General features: G+C 34.1%; 1 long non-coding RNA gene across 1 annotated transcript; it reads left to right on the plus strand.

Moving 5' to 3' along the window:
* The first annotated feature begins 622 nt into the window (after positions 1-622).
* On the plus strand, positions 623-24,014 carry LOC140597491 (uncharacterized). The gene is made up of 3 exons (XR_011999310.1): positions 623-3,261; positions 6,666-6,866; positions 23,972-24,014. It is a non-coding gene; the product is annotated as an uncharacterized lncRNA (long non-coding RNA).
* Positions 24,015-24,107: the final 93 nt, after the last annotated feature.

Below are 24,107 nucleotides of genomic sequence, written 5' to 3' on the forward strand. Positions count from 1 at the left end.
CCAAAACAGAGATCCCAGAAATAGATCTCCATAAATACAGTCAACTGATCTTTGACAAAGGAGAAAAGGTAATACAATAAAGATAGTCTCTGCAAAAAATGATGCTGAAAAATTGGGCAATCATCTGCAAAAACATGGGCCTAGACACAAATCTTGTACCCTTTACAAAAAATAACTCACCTACATGTGAAAAAGAACAGTATAAAACTCCATGAAGAGAGTATATGAGAAAACCTAGATTACCTTGGCTATCATAAGGTCTTTTTACCACACCACCAAAGGCAAGATCCATGAAAAAAAAAAAGATAAGCTGAATTTCATTAAATTTAAAAGCTTTTGCTCAATGAAAATCAATATCCAGAGAATTAGAAGATAAGCCACAGAATGGGTAATATTTTTTTCCAAAAAATGCACCTGATAAAAAACCATTATCCAAAATATACAAAGAACTCTTTTTTATTTACAAGATTTATTTATTTATTTTAGAAAGAAAGAGAGTGAAAGAAGATGCATGGGAAGCATGAGTGGGGGTAGGAGCAAAGGAAGAGAATCCTCAAGAAGACTCCTTGCTGAGCTCAGACCCTGAGGTGGGGCTCAGTGTGGGGAAGGAATGCCAGGCTCCCATTCTACCTCACTACCTATGTGATTATGACTTGAGCCAAACCAAGAATTGGTCACTTAATCGACTGAGCATTCAGGGGCCCCTTAAATATGCCAAGAAGTCTTAAAACTCAATAATAGGAAAACAAACAGCTCGATTTTAAAATAAGCCAAAGATAGGTTAGGGGCACTTGGGTGACTCAGTTGGTTAAGCATCTGACTCTTGATTTTGGCGTGGGTCATAATCTGGGGTCCTGGAATCAAGCCTCCCATTTGGCTCCATGCACAGTGGGGAATCTGCTTAAGGATTCTCACTCTCCCTCTTTCTTTGTCCCTCCCCCTGCTTGCACATTCTCTTTATGTAAAATAAAAATAAATAAATCTTTAAAAATAATGATAATAATAAATAAAAATAAGCCAAAGACCTTAACTGATACTTTACCAAAGATAATACACAAATGGCAGATACACGTATTAAAAAATGCTTCACAATATATGTTATCAGGTAAGTGAAAATGAAAATAACAGGGAGATACCTGCACACACTTACTAGAATGGCCAAAATCCAGAACACTGACAACACCAGGTCCTAGTAAGGATAGGAAGCAAGAGGAAATTTCACACACTATTGGTGAGGATCAAAAGTGGAACAGGCACTTGGAAGACAATTTCAAAGTTTCTCGCAAAACTAAACATACTCTTAATATATAATCTAGCCACATTCTCCTTGGTATTTACTCAAATAAATAGAAAATCGTGCCCACACAAAAACTGGCACATGTATGTTTATAGCAGCTTCAGTTTAATTTGCCAAAAGTTGGAAAAAACCAACATGGCCTTGAGTAGAAGAGTGAATGAGTGAATGGATGAATGAATGAATGAATAAATATTTATCTAGCACTAAAAATAAATGAGCTATCAAGCCACAAAAAGACAATGAAGAACTTTCAGTACTAGTATATTAGCATATATATTAACATTTTAGTAAGAAATAGAAACAAATAGAGAAGGCTACATGATTCCAAATATGTGACATTCTGGAAAAGATAAAACTCTGGAGACAATAAAAGTATCTGTAGTCAGCTGGGGTCGGGGTGGTTGGAAAAATGAATAGGTAGAGCACAGAGGATTTTTAGAACAGCGAAAATACTCTGTATGATATAATAATGATGTATGTATGTCATTATATATTCATTCAAACCCATAGGATGAATAACACCAAGAGTGAACCCTAAGGTGAACTATAGACTTTAGGTGATTATGATGTGTCAAAGTAGCTTACCGTTTTGGTAGAAAAAAAAAAAGTAGGCTGATTGTTGATAATGGGATAATGTGTGTGGGATATAGGGGGAGAGATGGGATCTCTCCCTCCCTCTCAGTCTTGTTGGCAACCTAAGCTACTCTAAAATAGTAAAACCTTAAAAAAAAATCCAGTACCCTTTAGCTTTCACCACCTTATGATCCCAGCTACCTTCCAAGCCATAAGCAATCAGTCATTTATTTTATGTTTCTATACCTTTGCCTATTCTGGATTTGTAGTGAATCTTCAAGATTGCTAATACTGTGGCTGCACTGGCTCATATGATTTTTATTTTGGTTATAGGACACATTTCGGCAAGAAATCATCAAGGAACTTCGAAGAACAAGATTTATAACTCACACGTCCTGGAGGGAATATGGCATGCCAAAGGCACAGAGTAAAGGCAAGGTAGAGAGAAGGGGGTGAGAGACATAGAAGATGGAGAGAGAAAGGGACGGACAGAGAGACAGACAACCCTGAACTTGGGGTTCTGCCTTTATTAGGGTTCAAGTGTGGAGTGTTTATAGAGTTTCATGCGTTCACTTTTCACCAGCTAATTTAAAGCATAAGAGCAGGAATTAGGGTTGGGGATGTAAAAGCAGGGTCCCTCAAGCTGTCAAGTATCTCAGTTAACTAAGGCTTTTTTGCGAAAGGAAACTTCATGGCGGGGGTGGCCTAATTCCATGCCTGGTTGTTTTGCTAGTAGTTGGGTCACAGAACTAATAATATATTTATTCAAGATGACTGTCTTTTAATAAAAATTTCCTGGCCATAAAAAAAACCTAATGTCAACCGCTCATACAACACCACCATCAACAACAAAAAGCTTCATGTCAGGCACTTATATTACACAGAGAATCTACATTATCACATTTGCTTGTTTTATGTATCTCCTCGCACTCTTGCTAGAGACAAAGGAGAACTCCCCAGGATAGAACAGCTTCACTCTGTCTTCCCAGCAGGAATTCCAAAATTTCTGTGGACAAGTGCTTGATATATTTGCCTGTTAGTGAATGTAGTAATCCTGCCTTTGATCTACCATGCATTTTCTGCATGAATTTATGGAGAGATGAAAGCTGATGCCCTGTCATTTTAGACCATTGAGCTCCGGACTCAAAGGAACCACATTTGAACATATGAAGAAACTATGTGACATTACCTGAGGGTTTGTGATGAACTGGATATTCCCTATTTGCTCATCCCAGACTTACCTTCCCCCCATCCCAATCCTGCTGTGTCGCAGAGGCTGACCTCCATGGACTTCATCAATCTGGTTGTCTTGCCTCTGCTGCTAGTTGTGATCAGCCCATGGAATGCACACATCGGACGCTAGAGGAAGATGAAAGAGAGATACATATCAGGTTTCTTATTTCTCTGTGTTTCTCTCTGCTCGTTTGAGGGTTTGTGTGTTTTTTATTGTTGGTGGTGGTGTTTTTGTATTGTTTTGTTTTTAAACATGTGTATTTCTCTACTACTGTCCACAGCTTCTGGTCATGCATTACACAACTGTACTTCTAAGAGCGTTCTGATAGCCGTTCCCTTCTTTATCCCTTCACGTCTAAGGGGTAAAAGACGCATTGATTGCTTGCTGCTGCTTCATGTTCAGGGCAGGCGCTTCACCGTTCTTTACATTTCCCTTAATCATCCCAACTCCTGTATAAATACCACCTTGTGTAACTCTCTCTCATTAGACTTTTTCCAGTTACCTCTTGAGTGTGCCTGTTTTATGCTAGTAGTTTGAAAAATACATGAGATTCTCATTGGGTACAATTACTGGATAGAGATTTGCTTCTGTTTGGCAGAATGTGTGGGAAGAAATAAGCAAAGGACTATTTGGTTCTATTTGGTTTAACCATTGTACAGAAAGTAATTTTGCATTTTCCATGTACTTTGAAATGTTTCTCAACCTACTTCTTTAGTGTTGGGTTGGTGGGCATGTTCTTGATTCCAGCCAACAGATTATAATAAGAGGTGCCATGTATCATTTGTAAGCAGAGGCAGTTCAGAACTGTAGTAAATTCTCCATGCTTTATTTTCCTCTAACTTAGCCGCAGCTAAGGCCAGATTTTCTCAGGATAAAGAAGACTTGCCCTCCCAATACCAGCTCTCCAAATTTTCTGACGTAAAACCATGAATACGTTAGACTAAGTAATGAAAATTTTGACATATGAGTACTACCTTGCATGTTTTATAGTAAAGATACATCTGCACAATAATAAAGTCCATTTGTAAAGTGTTTCTCTGTTACATCATTTGTAACAGCAGAAGACTAGAAACTATTAAAGCTTCCACAAATAAAAACAAGTTAAATAAACTGCGGTTTAAACACACAGATACAGAAAAATTGCAGGCTATAATGCTACGTTACCTGAAGAACACTCTCTATGGATTGTCAACTTTTTGTAAGAGGAAGAAATATAAGTACATATTCCTGTTTGCTTTATTTGTGTGAAGAAAAAGTAATATAATAACAAAAACATAGTAATGTAGTGGTCTCAAGATGAGTGAGGATTGGGTGGAAGTAACAATTCTAAATGTACAGCTTCTCAATTAGTTTGAAACATTTTTGAACCATTGAATGTAATGATTTATTTAACAAATGACAATTGAATATTTTTATCTCTAACATCAGAAAAATAAAAATGAGTAAGAGCAATGCACTATACATTCTCAAAAAAATGAATCAATGGAACACCAAAGAAGGCCTCAGAAGAAATGCAAGTGAAGCAAATATTCAGCTGTTGACACCTGTAGGTAGAGGATCAATTTGTTTCAATAATGATGCTGGAGAGATTAAATTCCTACTGCAAAATGTAGATAATGTATGTGTCTCAAAATATATTTTAAAATAAGATATTACTCAAAGATATATTTTGAAGAATTATAATATGCACAAATTATTTTTGAAGGGTGTGAATATATATGTGTATATATATCCATATATAAAGATTAGCTTAAATAAATATAAGATTTCTGCATGTCAAAAATCATAAAATTTCAAAACAAAAGACTTAGGCAAAAAAAATGTGAGAGAATATAATTTTCCAAAAAATAGTGAAATAAAAATCTGATATCCTTAAACAAAAAAGAGATAAAATGGTCATTTGAAAAAATAGTAATAGAGAAACTGAAAAAAGCTGTTATGCCTAGAAACTTTCAAAGGAGGAAATACAAGTAATCAATAATTGCATTTATGTAGTCCAATGTTAATTGTGATCAACTGATAACCAGATATCGTTCACTAGGCTGTCATAACTGAAAATGATTTTTTAATGCACAATAATTTACAGTTGTTCCGGGAATATATGTGGTAAGGTGCTTGTAGACATATCAATAGGTGAATAGGCAACTTAGCAACACACGTCAAAAGCCCTAAGAATATGAGAAAATATAGATGTTTCCCCAATTGGGGCTATTGCAAGTAATAATTCGTTGAGCAAAATGTCAGCTATTTTCTCTAATTTTAGGTTACATACTACTCAATATAGAGTTATTTTTTTAGTATGTGTATAAACAATGACTATAACTTTTCCATATATTTATGGCTGCATGTTTTATTCTATGAAATGCTTTCTTGTGTTGATCTCATGACTGGAAGTGTTTTCATTTGATGAAAATAATTATTAGGAGCAAACAGTTTTTAACCTGATAGTTTCTTTTCCATTAGCTTTGCGAACAAGAATTAATACAAGAACACTTCTCCAAAAATGATCTCTCATTCAACAACTATCAATGAGCATCTACCATATATCAGATCAGGTATGGTGTTAGGTGCTAGGAATAAGGCAGCAAACTGTAAAAACAAGACAAACAAGTAAAAAAATAATCCTGCCTGTATACAGTAACTAATATTCTAGTGCATTTTGAAGCACTGAAAAGATGATAGTTTCTGTAACCAGATATGTGAAAATAATCAAAATAAAAAGATACCTTCACATGTTCCTACCACTTGCTCTTTTTTAAATAATCACATACAGCTAATTGCCTTCCCTGTCCCTTTCCAACACAGTTCTTTTTCTTTATGATAATAATAAAATATTCATTAAATAATTAATTCGGAGAGACAATATTAAGGTAAAAGATTTTCAAGTTCTCAAACTCATCATTGATACATATCCTCCAATATTCATTTATATTTTGTCTATAGTTCTACATTAAAATATTTCACTTGCCTGGGGAAACATTTAACAATATTTATAACAAAGAAAACCTACCCTTGGAGAGTGGAAGCAATGCTGAATTGTTTCCTACTATTCATTAAAGCTCAATTATAAAAAAAAAAATATTTATGGAATTAATCTGTTTTCTTTCTCCTCTTCTTCCCCATTTTTCTCCTCTCCCTTTCCTCCTTCTTCCCCCTTTTTTCCTCCTCCTCCTTTCCCTCCTTCTTTCCCGTGACTCTAAAGTGATGTGCTATATCAGATTTTGTATATATTTGTGCTTATGTTTGAGTATAAATATATATCTTCTGATATATTATACATATATAATCTACATATATAGCTACATTATACATATATATTATGACTACTCTAATATTTAGTAAGTTTTTAAGTGATTATTTTTATAATGAGACTTTTGAATAAAATATTTAGGCTCCCCTTTGTATTCATTATGAGAAAAAAATCTTGCATTCTCTTCCTCCCTCATACCTTCCTCTGCTCCGTCACTTAATATTATCTTCCTTTTGTGTTTATCTTTGTATGAAATCTATGCTTTTGTCCCTGAATTTATCATTTTATTTTTTAAATTTATTTATTCATAGGGACACAGAGAGAGAGAGAGAGGCACAGACACAGGCAGAGGAAGAAGCAGGCTCCACGCAGGGAGCCAGACGTGGGACTCGATTCCAGGTCTCCAGGATCACACTCCGAGCTGCAGGCTGCACTAAACCGCTGTGCCATCGGGGCTGCCCGAATTTGTCATTTTAAAAGATGTCCTTTGGCTGCAAGCTATTGTGCATAAGGTAATAAGGAGAATTATTTTAATATCCAAATTATTTTGTTTTCCTTTATTCATTTGATATTATCAGAATATCCAATATTTATATTCTATCCTATTATTCCTATTCCTGCCTTGGTTTTTATGGTTTCAATTTTTAGTTGAATATATTAAATTCATTCCACTGGAGGATCCCTGGGTGACTCAGCGGTTTAGCGCCTGCCTTCCGCCCAGGGCACTATCCTGCAGTTCCTTATCAGGCTCCCTGCACGGAGCCTGCTTCTCCCTCTGTCTCTCTCTCTGTGTCTCTCATGAATAAATAAATAAATAAAATCTCTAAAAATAAGTAAATAAATAAATTCTCCCTAATAGTCTTTTGCCAGGATCTTTCCATTCACTTCTTACCTAACTATAGCCTTTCTTCCAGAAAGGCTTGTATGAAAAATGTATCCTGCTATTTTACGGTAAAAACTGTTTTGTCTATATACTTTATACTTGGAAGATGACTTTGCTGGATATAAGATCCTTGTATCATATTTTCTTTCCTTGAGTCTCTTTGCAAGTGTTGATCTTCTATCAATGAATATTGCAGCCAAAGTGATTACCTGGACCTTCATTTTCAATTTATCTGTCTTGTTTCCTTTCCTTTATAAGTGACATACTCTTTTTCACCAAGAAGCCAAATGGATCTTTCCTAATAAACTCAACGGAACATTTGTTTATTTCATTTTCTCCTTCACATATTCAGTTTTGCACATGTTATATATTTGGTTCCTGTCTTTTCTTTACTACTTGTTCACTACTTATTTGAATTTAGTTTCCTTTTGTTAATTTTTCTCATTTCACTTTTCTATGTATCCTACTGTTCTGTTTCTTTTCTTCCTATTTATCTTCCTCTTTACTGGCCATTCTTTCCTGTGTGCTTAGTGTTTTTTTTTTTTTTTTGTAAAAGTTGTGATTACATATTTAATATTTTTGTGTTAATGTTGGGAGTGTTGGATTCAAATTTTATCTGCTTTAATGTCTCGGTTTTCTTCCATGTTTTTTCTCTGTTGGGAAGTTTTCCTATTACCCCTTTTCTTTTTTTTTTTTTATTACCCCTTTTCTTAAAGTAACATTATATGGATGCTTTATCTATTCCCCTTTGTTGGTTTTGTTGTTGTTTCTTTCTGTGAGGTTTTTTTTTTTTTTTTTTTTTTTTTTGGTTTGCTTTTTGGCCTATTTTTGTTGAGTTGGATTTTCAGAGAAGAAATTAGCAGGGGATAGCAATGACCGCATTCTTAAGTACTGGTTCTTAACAACTTTTGTCTAATTTCTCTGTAGATGTTTGCCTTTTATTTATTGATATTATTTGATTACTGATATTAAGAGCCCTTTATTTACTAGAAATTATTTTGTTACATGCATAGTGTTATTTAAATGAGCATAGAAGTCCATGTAGTATTATTTTATAAATCTTTATAAATCCTCATTCACTTTATGTATAACCTTTTGTCATTGATGGTTCTATTAGGATAACATAAACCTCTTTAAATATTGCAAGCAATTTAGAGTTTAGCACAGCAAATTAAGTGCTTACAAATCTGTTGAAAGGACTGAGAAGTAAAAGGTCAGGGCATACCACCAATAGATCTCAGGTTTGTTGATAGCTTTGGGGGAATTATGAAGTTCCTATTTCCAACCCTGCTCAAAAGGTACGGGAAGTCACTGCTGTTGGTTGCTGCAGGGCAGGCTGTAACACTGAAGAGAATGATTCTTAATGGCCAGCAGACACTAAAAATTCTCACATTCACCATATCCATGCTTTTGCTTTCTGCTGCAAAAGGAAGAATAGAACTGTTTCACTTCTGCCTTCCAGATCTAACAGTCACTCATATTATTATAATCTAAACCAAAGCCCTGCCACAAAGCACCCTGGGAAATTTGTGTTCTAGACATGCTTCTAAGCTATAGGAGAGAGCACGGAAGGTGGTGAGAATGGTTCTGAGTACCAACAATCCTTTTCCTCAGTGCCAGTACACAGCCTTCTATTCAAGCTTATCTCCCAAACAATGGCAACAAGATCATGTGACTGACAAAGATGATGTGCAAGTGACAATGTGTTTGCTCTTTTCCTGAAATCCTCATCATATGTTATACTATATATAGCATTAGATAGTCTTTATTTCTTTTCTAGTGTAATCACAAACCCCCTTCTATAACCTGTAAAGACTGATTAATAAGTCATTCCCTCAACCCTTTATAAAAATTGTGCAGAAAAAAAGAAAGTCTTCACTTTTTAAATTCATATTATTTACTTGTTTATTTATTTATTGTATACTCCATACCCAGTATGGAGCTTGAACTCACAATCCTGAGATCAAGAATCGCAAGTTCTACTGACCAATGTAGTCATGGCGTGCTGAGAAAAGAAAAGCTTTAAAAAAGGCAACTGATAAGATACAGAACAATGAAGACAATATGATTATTTGTCTAGTCTTTGTTTAACAACTGGTATTTAGTTGCTATTTAAAACTTGTTTCTTTCACTTTCCACGCTATGTTCCATTTATACTCAGTCAGTGCCTCAAAAGTTTGTGATACTCTGCTTAGTAAGGTGATTCAAACTTTGACTCCTTAAATATCATGCTATGTTTGATATTTGATTGCTGTGGCCTTGAGAACCCATGAGTTGGACAAACATAATCCTCTCTGCTTCTACTGTGTAGCAGAAATTATATTGCACCTTACTATTAAGATTGTAACTACAAACAGTTGGCCTTTACCTATTAATTTGGTTGCATTAGAAACTCAGTAAGAGTAAGGTTTTTTTTCTTTGTTTTGTTTTTAATTTCGAGTTCATTGAAACCATCACTGTGCCCTTGTAAAACAATTCCGCCTTTGGAAACGAACACCTGTAAACCATCAAAGCAGTAAATTATAGGGAGGGGAGACAAAATCATTTTTGAGGGTGTTCTGAGGGATTATAATGAAAGGAGTCATTCTCACTTTCAACCATTGAGTTTCCAATCTGTTTTCTAAGACAGAAAAAAACATTTGTGGTCATAAATAAAAAAAAATTTAGAACATTTCTTCAATTCTACCAGGTATTTTCTATAAGCCATTCCACTATATAACTGGACCAACTGCTTCTGGGTAATGAGGCACCCAACAAGGTGAGTGATTCCCTTGGGTATGAGTCCTTTGCTTTACTCTTTTGTTGTAAAGTGAATGCCTTGGTCAGAAGCAACATTGTATGGGATGATAATTGTAGCAAATAATGTATTCTATAAATCAGTGGGTAAGACTGAGGGCAGGAAAATTAGAGACACAGAATGGAAATGCTTATCTATAGTAAGTGATAATATCAATGGGGGGAAGGATTACTACTCTTTGATTCAAAAGGGTAAACATTCATTAAACTGCCACCAGAGCTTACTTCCACCCTTCCCTCTGGGGCTAGTGTTTGAGGTTTTTCTGACTCCAAGATACTTGGCAATAAAATCAAAGTGTAAGCCAATCTTCAATATGAGATCAAATGATGCTAACTTACATACACACATTTATAGTTGTATTACCAAAAAGATCCCTGGAAAAATGATAGGAGCTGATAGATTTTTTTAATATATATATATATATATATATATATATATATATATATATATACACACACACATATATACATATACATATACATACACACACACAAGGGAAAATAGAGGTTCTATAATGCAATGTGAAAGATGTTAGTTTTTCTGATCCTGCTATGGTAATAGCTGAAATTAATCTCTCAACAGCTGAGAAATTTGGCAGAGGTATTTGGAGGCTGAGAATGTCCCTATGAGAAGAAGAAATTTTTAAAAATATAAGAGGAATAATCAAGAATAGAGAATTCCTGTTCACCTTTCCAGCTGTCACAAAGTGGTGGCTCATATTTTTAAAAATGATATAAAGAAAATTCCCCAGGGAAGGAATCAAGCCAACAGCTTTAAAGAGTAAAATAGCTGCAGAAATCTTTAAAGGAGTACATAGACTGAGAAAGTCAGGGTGAGGACATGGAAGCAGTAATCCAAATGGAAATAACAGGTCTGTAAAGATAGGATGGTGAGAGAAGAGAAAAACAGACAAGAACAAAGACACTTCCTACAGACATCTGAGGTTGTGCAGAGATAGAGTATGGAGAGTAAAAGGAAAAAAAAAGTTGCAGTTTAAGTTGGCACTAAAGAAAAACAATGGTGATACTTGTGCTCCCTAAATGATGGTAGCAATATTTATAAAGGAACTTCAGAAATAGGAAAGAAGGAGTCTGAGCTGATGCAAGGTGGCAACAAAATAATAAGCACTTGCTTATTTATTGGAAATGATCAGCTCAAGAACTAAGTTCAAGGAAGTAAGTACTCTAAAGAAATGTTTTACATATTTAAGCACATCTTACATATGATTTACTACACTATTTAAAAATAGTAATTGCAAACAGAATCTCGCCTTGGTAATTTTTGAAAATTGAAAGACTAAAAGTTGTAGACAATGAAACTGGACCTTGATTTCAAGAATTTTCTAAGCATAGCATAAAACATATGATAGGCACAACGGTAGCAAGGAGAAAAGCTATTGGGTTGAGGAATTTGAAGAGATACCATGCTTTAAGAGGAAAGTGGGAAGAATATTAATTTTATTTCTATGAAGCAAATGTTTGATTAGGAAAACAACAACACAAACAGTTTCTGTTTAAGACCATCTGTCTGAACACTGATGAAATATGTGAAGACATTTCCCAGCAACCCCATCAGCAGCCCATACGCAGTGGTGGGGGATTGTGTGTGAAGGGTGTATAGTGCAAGGTGCCAGAGAAATGAGACAAGCCTGCTTTTATAGCTTCTGTCTGTATATATGGCCTGGAGACTTTTTTACAAGGAGATTCTCAGGTACTTCCAGGAAAGTAAAATACACAAGTGAAACTGGGACTCTAATATACACTCAAAAATGAATTTTATTTAATGCAGCTGACATTGCTTTTTACAGGAGGAGCACAGGTTGTAGACAGATACGAAGAGAGTTCTCTAGAGAACAGTAGGAAGTACAATTAAACAGATCAAAGTAGCAAAACCATAAATGTGCTACCAGATGCAAAAGTGGCACTGTGGAATGTGACCATGCAGAGAGACTGACTCAAGGAGAACTACTGGCTTGCACTCTTTAGAGAGGACTGTGGTGCAAAACAAAACGTGGAGAAGAAAAGCAAATGAAATGAAGGCAAAATCCACTATTAGAAAGTAGAGCAAGGCTGAACAAAGAGCTTCCAGGGATCATTTTTGTGTGTGTGTCTTAGTTCTATGTGGTCTCCTCACAAGCAGGTTACTCACGCTACTTCAAGTTCCATTGCACACACAGGAGCAGCTTAACGGAGGGTTACGTACCTGTTTACAGGAGAACAATTACAGTTTATTGTTGTATTTTCCTGTGTCAAAGTGAACTGGAACATTACTTTGGGGAACAAATTTCACATTTCACTAACTCATGTGAAAGCATGAGCAGATAGGAATGCTTTCCGGAAGATAAATTTTTGAAGGAAGAAAAAGGGAAATCTTGAAAAGGATATGGTGAAGTACAGTATATGACAGCATAGGAGTATAAAAAGCCACTTAAAAAAGCAAAACCAAGAAAGTATCCTACTTAGAAATAACAAAGGAAATCTCTCTGTATAAAACAGAAATTGATGAGCTTGAGGATGAAGATATTAAAAACAGTTTTCAAACATCTAAGGGAAGTAGTAGAACAGAGTCAAAATAAAGTGGTCTTTTTGGAAAGAAAAGAAACTTCTGGTTAAAATATATATAATGTTCTGCCTGAGGGAACCAGGAGTGGAGGAGACCAGGGAACACACTATGAAGTGCTTGAGAATCAGACGGCTCAAGTAATGAAAATAAATAATCGTAATGATGTCACATACACAAACATGCATACATGATAACCTGCTTACATGATATTTTACGTGAGTTGTTTGATGTTTTTAATAATCCTTCAGTCTAGTTATCTTAATTCCCATGTTGCAGGTGAAAACACTGAGTTTCAAAGAGATCTATCAAGATTTCCATGAAAAAATAGTTATTAATCTCCCTTATCATCACTTTTGCCTATGGACTCCTTATTTATGGAAGTGGATTCCTATATTTAGAATGAAATATAAAAGCTTGGGTTTTTATTTGGCATGTCTTTTTTTAACATTTCTTTCTAAAAATTCTTATTGTATTTTATGTAATTATTGGTCTGCATTTGAAGATAAATCAGGAAATAAAACTTTCTTTACCACCACTAGGTAGAAAAATACTGTGCTAGAAGACAAAATCATTCACTAGAAGGGCTGACCAGAGAAATTATAACATAAAAATAAAAAATAATAATTAGAAGAGTATTAAGGGAAAAGTGGTAAAAACTGCAGTGAATTCAATTTATGATAATAGATGTTACTTTTTAACATGTTTGTTGGTGTAAAACACATAGGTATCATATACACAGAACTTCTTAACATAGAGGGAATCCCACCTTATAAATAGGCTTCGATTTTCCACCTTACACCATTCTGGCATTGTGTTAAACACTATGAGAGACATGGAGTGATAGAAGAATTTTGTATTCAGGAGTGAATAAAGGGAGAGGGTGGTATGCACAGATCAGGCAATATAACTATAATTAACCCTGAACATTTACTTTTCATTAAATTATTCCATTAGTTTTGTATTCATTCATTCACTCAACAAAGAATTTATATATTTATCTATATAATTATCTATAGCCACTAAGGAAACCAGTATGGACTTTCCATAATAAGTTAAAAATAGAACTATCATATGATCCTGCAATCCTACTTTGGGGTACATATCCAAAGGAAATGAAAATAGCATTATTTACAACAGGCAAGATATGGAAATAATATGTGTCACTTAATGGACAAATGGATTAAAAAAAGATGTGATATATATATAAACACATGATGAAATATTATTCTGCCATGGGAAAGAAGGAAATTCTGGCATTGAAGACAATATGGATCTTGAGGGCTTATGCTAACTGAAATAAGCCAGACAGAAAAAAACAAATACTGCATGATATTATGTATGTGTGAAATCTAAAAAGAAAAACAAACAAAAAATCCAAAACACAGAAACACAAAACTCATAGAAACAGATAGTAGAAAAGCAGTTGCCAGAGATGGATCCATCTCTGGTAAGAGGGAAAAGAGGGAGAACTTAGTTAAAGGGTACAAACTTTCAGCTACAAGATAAAAGAAGTCTGAGGATCTAATGTGAAACATGGTAACTATAGACAACAACACTGTTACATAATTGAAAATTGCTAAGACATTAGAATTTAAATATTCTCACCAAAAACAAAACAAAACAAAACTATCATACCTCAGGGATAAATTATTAACATTTTTGTGGGCTTCATTCCAGGTTTAATTTTGTATATATACATATATGCATATGCACACATGTGTATATCTTGTTATATATATATATAATTTAAGGACCCTTTGTCATCTTATAGATCATGAACAGTTTCTTAATCATTTAGTAGTCTTCTATAATGCCATTTTAATAGCTATATATTTTTCCAGTACATGTGTGTATATGTGTACATGTGTACTATTAATTTAATAATTTCTCTGTGTTGGGTATTTACATCACTGTCAACATTTCACTACTATAAAAATGTTGTATTAAGCATACTTGAGGTGAACGTGAACATATCTGTAAATTCTTCTTGTGAGGAGTCCCTAGAAGTCTAATTGTTACATATGATATTTTGCACAGTTTTCTGATTTCTAATATACATTGGTATTTATATTCCTAAATCACACTACAGAAAAATTTGAACTTTTTTTCAAACCAGCTGTTAAACATGAGTGTCAATTTCTTCACGCTCTTGTGAACAATGGGCACAATTAAAACTGTTTTAAACAACAACAAAACAAAATTTAAAAACTAAGGGAGAGTTTGCCCATTTACACTTTTCTTTTCTTTTTTTTTTCTTCCATTTACACTTTTCAAACAAATTCCTACTGGCACATATATCTTTTTCTTTATATATAGTACATAAATCTCTATAGTATATCTCTATTCTCTCTCTCTCTCTTTTAAATATTTTATTTATGTATTTATGAGACACACACACAGAGAGAGAGAGGCAGAGACACAGGCAGAGGGAGAAGCAGGCTCCAGGCAGGGAGCCTGACATCGACTCCCTCCCGGGTCTCCAGGATCACACCCTGGGCTGAAGGAGGCACTAAACCGCTGAGCCACCCAGGCTGCCCTCTATTTTTATCTTTGTCTCTGTATATTTAATATGTATTCTTATATAACTATTCCTCATTGATGAACCACCTAAGCTCCTTACTCTGAAGTCCTAGGCATATATATAGGTTCCTGTGTTCCACATATTGGTTTCTGGGCTTTCAGTGACTCCGGGTCAGCAAAATTTTCTACAATTGTCTGGTGAATTAAGTGGAAGGTATTTCATGAAAGAAAGGTGTGGGATGAAGATGAGAGTGGAAAGGAAGGCTGGTGGAAAAATCTTAGAAGGTGCAAAATTTGGAAGCCACAGGGTTTGTGGCTGCTAGGGAGACTTTAAGTGGAAAAAAAGGTTTATTTGGAGAATAAACCTCTGCAGAGAAGTGGTTCTGATGGAAGCAAAATTGCTAATTCACTCCTGAGCAGAACTCCCCAGACTCAGAGTTAACTAAAGAAAGAAAGAAAAAAAGTTCTACATCTGCTTGCATAAAATTATTTATAACTCAAAGTAGTGTTTGGAATTTCACCAAGAAAAAAATTATTATGGTTAGCGTGTACCCAATTTTCCAATACAAATAAACAGAAAGGGTTTGAGGTTATTAATCAATCATGTGTTGATACAGGTAAGTTTATGCTTATTGTTTTTTCCCCCTCACAAACATAAACTAAGTTACTCTGCAAAAAGAAAAATTGTGATTTGCTCTGAGTTTGCTTCTTGGAATGTGGATTACAGAGATATGTATTCTAATTATTCCCAGTGTAGGGATCTGAGGAAATTTACTGGACACTGGGAAGGAAAGCACCAGCATTGTAAGAAAATTGGAGAGTGATATTGTCGTTTCCAGAATTAACATGTCTTATTTCAAAACTGCCCTTAAATTTGTTGGTATGGGGAAAAAAAAAGAGAGAGAGAGAAAACAGCATCTTCTCTGAGGTTCTAGATACCTGGTCCTGTCACTCAAAATACAGGTAATTATAATTATAATTTGAGAAAGTTAAATGACCTGGACTTCCTGGTAAGGCCTGTTTATCATTTGTAATAAGCATTCTATGGAAAGACGTCGTCCAATATTATATCAATGGATTTTTTTGTCTATTCCTGCTATTTCAAACAGCAGTTCTAATTCTTAATGGTGTTACAGAGAAAACAAAAGTCCCTTCCCATAAACAAGAAATTTTCAACCTGATTTTTAAGCGGACTGCTAATTGGAATATAAAGCATATTAAAATATGATGGGGACTCCAAGTGCCAGGAAAGACCAAAAGGGGGGCAAACTATGGGTTTATACATCAAATCTCAGGACACATCTTCAGCAAAAATCAAGGTCTCTGTGTATTTATGTGTGGTTTGAACAAGAAGACATCATACTAATTCAGAGCATAACTTTTTACTGGACGAAGACAAGTAATTTCTTTTTCAGTCATTAACCAAATAATAAATTATTTAAATAGGAGGTATTTAGATCCTGTTCACAGGTATGTATGTAGAGACTACCTATTTGAAAACAAGCCCTTTTTTGTGGGTTGAAAATCCTTTCAACCCACAAAAATAAGCCAATCTCAATATTCTAACTACTCTTTTGTCTTTTATGCTAGCTGTTTTGAGATATATTTCATTAAGGGGAGGATTTTTCTCAAATGGGTAAAATGAGTGAATAATGTTGGAAAGCAAGGGCAAAAGTAGCAATTATTTGAAAAAATGGCCTGTAGGGTGAATTAAATAGTTATATATATATAATAAAATGATCAATGATTTTTTGGAAAGAAAATTTTTCATTTTCTGATGTATGATTCTCTGTAATCTCTATTCCTAAAAGACTACACCTATAAATGGGGCTTCTGTGCCAGCAGCCAAACACTTTAGATTTCTTTTTTTTTTTTTTTTAAACTACAGGTCACAATCCAGAGTGTAAGTGTGAATGTGTGTGTGTGTGTGTGTGTGTGTGAGAGAGAGAGAGAGAGAGAGAGAGAGAGATGACAGAGACAGAAACAGAGATAGAGAAAGAGAGAGAGAGAGAGAGAGAGAGAGAGAGAGAGTGAGGTGAGAAGGGGTGGAAGGAGAAAGAGAAAATATTTTGTTGCATTCCCCTATACAATGCAGTGCATCTTTGTTCTTTATTTGATTGCTATTTTATTTTCCTCCTCTCCAGTACCACATCGCTTTTTGTTTCTTTTTTTCCTCTGGGTATCTATATGTCGGCATATCTAACAACACTTCTTCACATTTGAAAGATGAGAAAATTACTAAATCCGCAAGTCCTTATATCTCATATAGCATCTGGCTTATATGGTATCTAGCAAATGAACCTAAACACCTTTAAGAGCTTAATAGTCTCTTTTTCTCCTAAATTTTAAAATTATTTCACAGTAAAACATTTTGGTATTTGGGAATGCATTTTAAGCTTCCCGTTGAAAATCACTGAATGTATATCCATCACCTCTGTATAACAAACTAAGCCAGAATGTTTTATAATTACTATTAAAATGGAAATCCCTAAGAACTAAAAATTTGAGATTTCCTTCTGTAAAACTGATTAATTAAAATTTTGATCCTGAGTTTTCCTGATTTAATTTTTTCATAAATAGACAAATAGATATTTATATGGTCTGCCAACTTCAGCTTCAGTATCTAGGGGGAAAAAGTTGTCAGACAGGCATGTAATAATCATATTGGTCAATCTAGCTTGATTGCTTTCTTCCAGCAATGGGCAGTTGTAATTTCCTATCACATTTATAGTCAGTATATTTGAGAAAGGGCAAAATAGGTTAATGAAATCATTATAATTTCATTCAAATGATATATATTTTAAAAGCTCAATTAAAGAAACAGATACCAGGGCACCACATTTTATTTTGCCTTATGGAGACCACTTTGCTGTAGTACCTTTAAAAGATACTGAAAAAAAACACATTTACCAGTGCTGAAATGAATGTGAAGTCATTATCATTACTAAACATATCCATAAAGTAAATTTATTGTGAAAAGAGATGATGTGGTTTTTTTTTGAAATTCATTTGTTCTTTCATCTATCCAATGCATGTTTTATCAAATTCTTCTCCTTTTAAGATGGCATAACTGGTTTTAAAAGAGTACTCAGAAGTTAGACTAAGCCGGAATTTAACATCATTGCTTATTATTTGTTTGTTTTTAAGCAAGGTAATAAGTTTCTTTAATGATAAGTTTCTTTGTAAGATGGACATATTGATGTTACTATCCTCATTGTAATAAGGGAAAGAAATAAATATAAAATTACAGCGACTGATATACAAGATGTTAATAAATTTTATTATCATTTTTATTGTTATTATTATGTTGCAGCCTTTAGAGCTGTGGAACAGGTAGAGTTGAATAGTATATTCCCTTCCCCTCAGCTTACTGGTGTCCAGGTAAGAAAGCAGAGAGATAATATTAATATGGTAATATTGTGTCAAGATATGACCTAAACACACTTTATCTAAATTAACTCACTTATATTGTCAATGATTGTATGAGGTGAAATTTGTGGGTGTCCCCATTGTACAGACAAAGAAATAGTATCTCCAAGTTATACAGCTAGTTAAAGCTGAGTTGGGGGGCAACTGAGTGGCTAGGGGTGCCTGAGTGGCTCAGTTGGTTAAGCGTCTGCCTTCAGCCCAGGTCATGATCTCAGGGTTGGGATGGAACCCTGCATTAGTCTCCTTGTCCAGCAGGGAGTCTGCTTCTCCCTCTCTCTCTCCTTCTGCCTCTGCCTACCACTCCTCCTGCTTGTGCTCTCTCTCTCTCTCTCTCTCTCTGTCAAATAATTAAATAAATAAATAAATAAAGTCTTTAAAAAATGCTGAGTTGGTATATGAATCTAGGCAGTCTGGATTCAGAGTCATTGTCTTTGTGTTTGTTTAATCCTTAACATTATAACTGTATGCTTCCTAATTCATACTACCTATGAACCCTTGATTCTTTGGATTAGAACAATACCTAGAAAAATCTGAGATACTTCAGAATCTTTCTATCAGTACTCTATTCATGGCTATGAAATCTCAGGTAATAACCATAATTTCTTCCCATAAAAGAAAGAGAAATGGCTGTCCCCAACCACATTCAGTGTTTTTCTTCTAGTTATAACTCAGCCATCAGGATATCGGTCTCTGCACACAAAATAACCCAAATTTCCAGAGTGAAAAGGAATTTCTCCATATTTTACAATTATTCTAACATCCCTTGCCCAAGATAAGCAAAATCCATAAGGGCATTCGGCCATGACCTTTCCCCCAAACACTACTGCTCCTTCTGGCACAAATAATCCATGTTCTTCACCCAAGTCATTTATTGCACATTTGCTCTGGACCCAGCAGCAGGAAGATAATGAGAGAAATTCAACGCTACTATCCCCACCTTCTGGAAGCTTACAACCTTTTTAAACAAATATGCAACCATAATGTATGACCTCATTATGGCATCATGAAAAAAGAATAATATCTATGTCCAAAACAAACTTGCATATATGTAAAATGGCACTTGGTTATAAATACAGTGCGTTCTGCTTATTTTAGAATTATTTTCTGCCCTCACTCAATGATAAAGAATCCAGACATTTTTCATTTCCATAGTGTGGCAGGGGAGGCATAATTCCTATTTCATCCTTATGGAGACAATGTATTTTCTGGGGAATTCCAGGTTTATGGGAGTATATTTTGACTTTAAAAGAAAATTGTTTCTCTCTTGGCAACACTTTAGACACCAAATATGTAGATTTTCTACACCAAGAAATTCTCCAATTTTCTGCAGATACCAATTACATGTCCTACAATTTATTTTAATTCCGTTACTAACTACCCAGGATCAGTATGCAGACCCCAATGATTAAAGCTTCAGACTGTCCCACCTCAAACACCAATCACAAGTAGTGGGTCCCCAGGTTACCCACATTTTTGCTGGAATTGGCTACAAATCAGAGATTCTTTTTTAAAAATAATTTATTTATTTATTTGTTTGTTTGTTTGTTTTAGAGAGAGCACACATACGCACAGGTGCCAAGGAACACTGTATATACTTTTTTTTCTTCCAAAAATATGTAGCTAAGTGCAAGAATAACATACATTTTACAAGTTTTAACTAGTCAAGCTAACAGTTTTCACAACATATCTTCTTCTAATATAATTACAAGGAAACATTTCATGTAGTGTGATTGTCACTAGAAAGATTCCAATTTAACTATAATAGCATTAGTGAGTAACAGGGCATGGAAATGAGCTGTACAAACTAGCACCATAAGGAAAAGATTTTATATCCACACTATTTAGAATGGGATCACTACTATCTTTGTGTCTCTGTGATTCCTAAGTTTCTCAGGTAAAAATAAACTTAACATAGTTAAACAAATAACATTTAAAATGAAAAATTCAAGTTTCTATTGAGTCAGAATTTGAGGCAAAGATACAATTAATGTTTCCTTTACCTACACTCTCCCCCATACACACATAACTAAAATCAATTAAGACCTATCGTCTCAATTGATAGTAAATTTCATATAGACTAAAATATGCTCATCCATTTTAAGCTATTCTTTTGTCTCAGATTTCCAGCACACTTGGTTACATACAGGTATAGATATAGATTAAGACTACATAAGGTATCTGCAATATAGGGACTTATGCAGATATGAACAAAGTGATGGAAGTAAATATTAATTGATTAATATTAATATTAATAATTAATTCTAATAACTTTTTGACGTATGACAAGGAGGTAATTCCCAAACTGGGAAACATTTTCATTATCTTTCCAACCCATGCATTCTGAGAGGTAGTTTTAATAACATATACCACTAATATAATACATTTGACTGTTTATTGATTGATTGATTTTTGTTTTATTTTATTTCTTTTTAAGTAGGCTCCACACCCAGCATGGAGCCCAACACAGGGCTGGAACTCACAACCCTGAGATCAAAACCTAAACTGAGATCAAAAGTAGGTCGCTTAACTGACTGAGCCACCCAGGTGCCCATAAGTTTGACTATAAAAAAAAAAATTAAGTATTGTTTCTCTAAATCAAACCATAATAATTGAAGGGTACTAAATTTCAGTCTGTAGTGAGCTATTAATTAAAGATGAACATATCTGTGTATTTCAACAGAGCAGAAGGTGTTGAATTTCAGGAAATTTGCAGGCCTAGGAGATATTTGCATTTTTAAAAGGAATCACAAGAAACACTATTGTATGAATTTTACACCCACGGATCTCCTAAATTTTAAAATGAAACCAATAATGTGTCTTGTTCCAAAAGTATGATTGACTTAATGTGTTGAAGTTTTTTGTTTTTAATATATATAGTTTTTCCATGACCAATTAGTTGATATACAATGGCCTGTGTCTTCTCCTACAGTATGTGATACATTTTTGGTGAACATGCACTATATTTGCTGCTTCCATAATAAATCTTCAAGTTATCTAACAGAAAGATGTTTATACAATGGGTACAGATGGTATAGACTGACAAATTTTTAGACATTACTTCTTAACACAGTGTCTTTTAACACAGCTTCTCTGGAATGTTGCATATAGGAATTCTAGTTAGAGAAAACATATGTAAACTATGTCTTATAATAAAAGGTAATTTTTTAATCTTTATATTTGTTGTTTAAAATGGGATTGCTAATGTCTCTGTTTCAGCCTTTATGCTAGTTTTATTTTTTGAGATGTAATTAACTACAATAAAGTCTAATTTATAGTTAGAATTTGGTAAGTTGTGACAATATATAAACCTGTGAAACAATTAATACAATCAGGATATTGAACCCATCTCCATAACCTACAAAAATTTGTGTCTTCCCTTGGTAATCACAGTTCCCAACCAAGCTACCTCCAATCTTTCCTAGGCAATAACTGATTTTATTTCTGACATCTTTTATTGGTTTGAATTTTCTAAAATTTTCTTTAGTTAGATCCTATAGTATATGCTTTTTTGTGTGTGTCTTATTTTTTTTAAGATTTTATTTATTCATGAGAGACACACACAGAGAGAGAGAGGCAGAGACATGAGCAGAGGGAGAAGCAGATTCCCTGGGGGGACCCTGATGTGGGACTTGATCCCAAGAACCCAGGATCATGACCTCACCCAAAGACAGATGCTCAACCGCTGAGCTACCCAAGTGCCCCTCAGTTTTAAGATATTATGAATAATAATATTATGAATATTATGAATAAAACTACAAACAATTTGCATATAAATCTTTGTATAGGTATTGCTTTTTTTTTCCTCTCAGGTATATGTCTCAGATAACACAGTAGTGTTATGTTTAACCATTCAAGGTTTAAATCTTACTATTTTTGTTTCCATTTTTCCATGTGTTCTTTGTTGCCTTTTTCTTCTCTTTAATTTATACTAATTGGATATTTTTATGAATTCACATATCACTTTTGTTCACCAATTAACTATAAATACTTATTTTAGTGATTGCAGGTTGATGGTATATATGTTTAACGTTTCAACACTTCAAGTAATATTAAACCATTTCATGTAAAGTGTGAGAACCTTATAATAGTATACTTCCATTTCTATCCTCATGGCCATTTGTTATTGTTGTCACACATTTATTTCCCCATATGTTATAAACTCCACACCACATTGTTATTATTTTTGCTTTAACGGTAAATAATCATTTTTTCCAGTTTAAAATTGTGGTAAAATATACATGATATATTAAAATTGACCATCTTGAGGGGATCCCTGGGTGTCTCAGTGGTTTAGTACCTGCCTTCGGTCCAGGGCAAGATCTCGGAGTCCTGGGATCAAGTCCTGCATCGGGCTTCCTGCAAGGAGCCTGCGTCTCCCTCTGCCTGTGTCTCTGCCTCTCTCTCTCTCACTCTCTCTCTCTGTGTGTCTGTCATGAATAAATAAATAAAATCTTAAAACACACACACATACACACCTCCCTGTTTATCTACAATGGCTGTGCAAATTTGCATTCTGATCAACAGTGCACAAGGGTTCCAATTTCCTGGAAAATATCCCATGTACAGTTGAAAAGAATGATTGTTGTTGGGTAGAGAACTCTATATATATGTTTGTTAGATGTAACTGGTTTAGTTGTGTGGTTCAAGTCCTCTATTTCCTTCTTCCCTCTCCAGAGAAATCTCTTCTGATTTTTCTAATCATTATTGAGAGTGAAGTATTAAAGCATCAAACTATTATTGCAAAACTATTTCTTTAAGGCTTCTTCCAAGAAGAAAGATTAGATTACCAAGGGAAGACAACCTTGCTTTATATATTTTGATTGTTATTAGGTATATAAATGTTTATAATTTTGTATCATGCCGTATGAACATTAATATATAATGTCCCTTAACTTTTATTACCTTTTTTTCATTTAAAGTTTATTTTTTCTAGTGTTACTATAGCCACCCTCTCCTCTTTTGGTTACTATTTGCAAGGGTTTTTTCCATCTTTTCACTTTCCACACGTTCGTGTCTTGGATCTAAAGTGAGTCTCTTATAGACAGCAGATAGTTTAACCATGTTTTAACCCATTCAGCCATTCTCTATGTTTGGATTGGAGAATTTAATCAATTTATATTTAATGTAATTACTGATAAAGACTTCTGTCATTTTGCTATTTGATTTACATCAAATATGTCTTATAGCTTTTTTGTCCCTAATTTCTTGCATTACCATATTCTTTCATGTTTAGTTGATTCTTTTAGTGAAACATTTAAAGTCCTGTCTAACCCCCTCTTGTGTGTATTCTAAAGCTATTTTCTTTGTGAATACTATGAGGATTATATTTAAAATTATACCTGAAACTATAATAATATGCTAATTTGAATTTGTCAATACTATATGAAAGCTCTGCTCCTTTATAGCTCTATCCCTATTCCTTTCAGGTGCTGATGTCACAAAATTACATCTTTATATGCTGTATATCCAAAACCATAAGTTGATATTTTTTTAATTCACCAGTTTTTTTAAATTATGTAGAAAACAAAATGTGGAATTACAAACCAAACTTCCAATGATACT

The sequence above is a fragment of the Vulpes vulpes genome, unplaced genomic scaffold, assembly GCF_048418805.1.
Source record: "Vulpes vulpes isolate BD-2025 unplaced genomic scaffold, VulVul3 u000000762, whole genome shotgun sequence".
Lineage (NCBI taxonomy): Eukaryota > Metazoa > Chordata > Mammalia > Carnivora > Canidae > Vulpes > Vulpes vulpes.